Genomic DNA, 4,899 nt, shown 5'->3' with positions numbered 1-4,899 from the left:
TTCTCTGGGGGACTTTGTTTTTTCACAGCAGCTGGGTGGAGTGCACGCTGCTGTGCCCCCATTTCACAGAAGAGGAAATGGGTGCAGGGGGGTAAAGGGACTTGCCAAGGCTGTGGCCTGTCGTGGGGACTCTGATTCCCAAACCCATTCCCTGTCCTCCCCCCAGATGTCCATACATGGCACTGACCTGCCTTGGGAAGACCTCAGCTGACTAATTGGGGTGGGGCGGGGAGCGGCAAGGAACCACGGCCAGCTAGCTTGTGCCCAGAATCTGTGGGTCTAAGTCCACATGGGCCGGCTGACTTGGAGGGGAAACTGTCCTGGGCTGCCTGCAAAGGACAGAGGAAGAGCTCCTGGCCACGTGACCCCACCCTGTCTCGGGACCCACTGATCGGGGCTGTTGGGGGCAGGATCCCAGAGCTGTGCGGAGGGATGGAGACTCTGCCCTTGGCAGCGCCCCCACCTGGCTTCCCCAGGGGCTTTGTGCCAGAGGGGGCTGCTTCACTCAGGGATATAGGGTGGCCCCAAGAGGGCCCTGGCTGGGGCTCCTGGGTGACAGAGGAGGCAGCTGCATCTATAGACGAAGGGTAGAGCTGTTAATGTTTTCTAGCAAATGAACTGACTTGCTCAAGGTCACACGGACACGGCCGAGTTGGCATTCTCTGCCTGTCTCATCTAGCCTGACATTGACCTTACTGGCCGTTACCTGCCTTCTGTGGAAGGACTAGTAGGGGTCACATGTCTGGTTCGTAGGGGACTGGGGTTTGAGCCCGTGGGTGGGTGCCCACAGGCCCCTCTTCCACTGCCCACCCCCCTACCAGGTGCCTTTGCCTCCTTTTAATGGGGACAGGGGCCTGACACCTGGTGCCCACCCTCCTGGCATGGCCACCCCAGCCAGTGCCCATGTCCGCAGTGACCCGAGGAGCCTCTTCATTTCCCTGCGGTGGTAGGGGGCCACCACCAGTGCGGGCTCGGAGCGTGAACCATTTGACTGAGGCCGGATATCCCTGCCACCGCTGTCACGAGGGCTGCCAGCCGGCCGTGTGCTCTAGGGAAATGAGCCACCTGTGCTGGCTCTCAGCTGCCAGGCTGACCCCGAGCTCCTGGGCTGGCGGTGGGGGCACTCCAGGAAGAGGCAGGATGGAGACCCACCGTCTTCACCAGCTGGTGTCTTGGTTTCCATGGAGCCGCCGCAGGCGTGGTCCTTGCACGTGGTCTATCAAGCCGGCTCGGGAAAGAGCCAGAGCCATGTCACGTGGCTGCAGCCCGTGCACCGGGCCTTGTGCCACGTCTAAAGAGCCTCACTGCAGCCCCCGAAGGTCTATGTGCTACTCCCCTTTTGCAGACGGAGAGACCGAGGCATGGGTGGGTGAAGTAACTACACACCAGCAGGACATGGTCCCTGTGTCCGCCTGCCAGGGCTTTGCTCTTAAGTGCCGCAGCGGCGCCTGGGAGCGCACACAGCCCTGGGGTCAGGTCTTAGTGCCCCTTCCCCGAGCCTCGGCTCCCACGCCCACCCTGAGGCTTGGCACTTCTCGGGGAGCTGAGGATCACGTGACCCGTTCCCTACAGACTGAGGCGCTGGGTGAATAAGTACCCGTTATCCACTCCTGCCTCCCACCTCTGTCCTGGTTTCCTGTGCCCTGGCGCCACCGAGCACCTGTCACCCGGTCAGCAGCTCCCACCGGTTACCTGGAGCCAGACGGGCCTGTGAGGGAGGCAGTGTTCTTCTAGCCATTTCCCAGATGAGGAAACTGCCCCGGGGAGGGAGACCCGCTCGGGGCAGGGACAGAACTCTTCCTGGTGACCATACCAGCACCCCGTGGTCCCTTTGGCCTGGTCCCTTGCAGGAACCCAGCAGCTTCCAGGTGGGAACCATCCAGGGCAGGGACGGATGAGGCTCAGGCGGCCCACCTCCACTCTCGGGGTGTCGGCAGCCTCCCTGGATGGTGGAACAGGAGCCACATGACTCCTAGGTGTCCAGCATACATCGGAATTCTGCCCAAGGGCTCTGGCGTGTCCTCCCTCCAGGCCCCATGTGCCCAGGCAGTCACACTCCAACCCCCGGAGCACTCGGCACAAGGGGCCGGGGCAGGGCGAGGGAGCTGAGGACCTGTCGGGTGCCCGCTCCATGGTGCGCATCGAGGCAGGCATCAGGAACAGAGTGGGGCTCAGAGAGGGACGTGCCTGGGATGTTCACACAGCCAGTAAGAGGCAGAGCCAGGGTCGGCAGCCAGGCTGGGCAGATCCGAGCCCTAGGAGGGTCGTACAGAGTCCTAGAGCCCAACCTTCTATCCGGGTTAAAATCAAGAACGCCACTGACACTGTGGTTCTGGTGTTTGCTCTCGTGCACCAGGCAGATTTCTGACATGTTCATCTTATTTACTCGCCCTCACCGAGGGTGGCTGTGGCCGCTTCAGAGGCAGGGAAGCGGAGAGGAGGCAGAGCTCGTCGCTGCCCGCCTGACCCCTGGCCCCCAGGGCTAGGCTGGGCCCTTACAGGTGCAGGAACAGGACCGCCCCCTTCCCCATCCGGCCCTTTCCACTCCTGGCCAGAGCTCCCTGAGGCTTCCTCCCTGGGCTCAACGTCCTCATTCCTTCATCTGCTCCCACGGGACACGGTTTCTGCTTCTTCCTCCACCCAGGGGCCTCTCCAGGGGCCACACCATCTGATCGCTCTACTTTTGCCTTTGGAACGTCTCTCAGAGGCGTGACTGATTAAGGCTGGGGTCCCTGGGAACTGGCTCCAAAGCTCCCCTGCCCAGGGACCCTCTCCCGGGTTGTCTCTGAACCAGGCTGGCTGGGGCCGCACGTCCGCCAGACCTTCCCAGGGGCAGAGGTCCTGCCGCCCGTGTCCCCTGCTAAGCTAGGTTTCCAGCTGCCCAATTTTGTCCTGGAGGAGGCGGCATAGGCAGGAAAGAAAGAGAAGGAAAATGCTGGGAGAGGGGGTGGGAGGGGGTTGGGTGCAGAGCAGCAAGGGGAACCACGTGCAAATCTGTAGAGAGGTTGGAGGGTCAGGTGGAGGGGAGGAGCTGAGGCAGCGCCCCAGTCACGGGGGTCAGGCCTCTCTTCGGGGAGGCCCCTGTGCCCCACCCCCCCTCCAGACACCACGGTGGGGGGAGGAGGGAGGTTCAGGGAGCTCTTTCCAACCCAAAGCAAATATGGCCAGTTTCTTTCTGCGAGCCCTGGGGGAAGCAGATGCAAAGCAAATGGGCAGCTTTTCCTGACGCCTGTGTCCTTGTCCCCTCTCCTCCACATCCTTTGCATAAACCGGTCATGGTCTCTGCCACCCTGGCCACCGATGGCCACGCAGGTGTGAACGTGGGGACCTGGACCTGGACTGGGCCATCAGGGCTTCAGTCGTGCTGGGCCCTGGCCACCTCGGAGTGTGTGCACCCCGAATGAGAGTGCCAGTGGTGCAGGGTCCCCGGGCACCTGTCCTCAGGGCGGCCAGCACCCCAGCCTCACCCACTTGCCCCTCTGTATGCATCCGTGTCCGGGGCTTTCATCAGAATCTCAGAGGGATTCTCGCCCCTGCAATGCTAAGAAGCCCTGAATCCGTTTTACGGGGAGGGAGACTGCAGCCCAAAGAGTGGCGGTGACTTGCCTAGGGGTAGTTGGGCAGAGCGGGCCCGGAAGCCAAGACTCCTGACTCTCAGTCCAGTGCTCCTTCCTCAGACTTCGGCCTTCAGAGAGATCATCCCTGTCAAGGGGGCCCCTTATTCCTTTCTCATTGGAGCCCCTCAGGTGCCACCACCCCCTGCAGCCCCCACCAGGATCTCGGATTTCTCCAGGCCACATATTCGCTGTGTGGCTTTGGATAAGTTACTGTCCCTCTCTGAACCTCATCCTCCTTATCTGCCAAGTGGAGACATAACAGTAGCACATCGGAAGCATGACGGAGATGGGGAGGGCTCCACTCAGTGCTCGGCACGCCTTGAGACCGCAGAACATGTTAGTAAAGGAGGTGACCGTGCGCATGCCACCACTGTCCTCCCAGGCCATGTGGTACAGACCCTGCCTCCCCTGGGGGGAGGCATATCCCTGTGTGTGCCTGTTGCGTCCCTTGGGTCCCACCCAGCCCTGCCACATGGCGGGCTCGCCAGTGCCGGCCGGGTGAATGGCCTGCACCCAGGGATGCTTTCTTTCTCTACCATCTCCTTACCCACCCACCAACCTACCCCCAGCCTGGCTGATTTTGCTGGAAGTCTCCAGAATGTTCCAGAGTCTTTCAGCAACCGGCATCTTGGTTGTCCCTCCTCAGAACTGCCGTGTGTTGTCATTGTGCCCTGGAATGACTGACTGACTGATCCTTCTCCAGCGCCAGCCTGGCTCTAAATCCTACTAGCTGTGTGACTCTTGGCAAGTTGGTTAACCTTTCAGCCTCAGTTTCCTTGTTTGTTTGTTTTAAGATTTTATTTATTTATTTATTTGAGAGAGAAAGAGAGCATGCGCAGGGAGAGGGGCAGAGGGAGAGAGAGAAGCCGACTCCCCCACTGAGCAGGGAACCTGATGTGAGGCTCCAGCCCGGGACCCTGGGATTGTGACCTGAGCCAAAGGCAGAGGCAGAACCCACTGAGCCATCCAAGTGCCCCTCAGTTTCCTTGTTTTTATGTTTATTTTATTTTATTTTTTATTTTTTAAAGATTTTATTTATTTGTTTGAGAGAGAGAGAGAGAGAAAGAGAGAGAGAGCATGAGAGGAGAGAGGTCAGCGGGGGAAGCAGGGAGCCCGATGCGGGACCCGATCCCAGGACCCTAGGATCATGACCCGAGCTGAAGGCAGTCACTTAACCAACTGAGCCACCCAGGTGCCCCAGTTTCCTTGTTTTTAAAGTGGGATTTAATAATGGCTGCTTTGGGGTGCCTGGGTAGCTCGGTGGGTTAAGCTGCTGCCTTCA

Source organism: Mustela putorius, unplaced genomic scaffold (assembly GCF_011764305.1).
Source record: "Mustela putorius furo isolate JIRA1106 unplaced genomic scaffold, ASM1176430v1.1 tig00003853_pilon_pilon_pilon, whole genome shotgun sequence".
Classification (NCBI taxonomy): Eukaryota; Metazoa; Chordata; class Mammalia; order Carnivora; family Mustelidae; genus Mustela; species Mustela putorius.
This window is presented reverse-complemented; position numbering follows the sequence as displayed.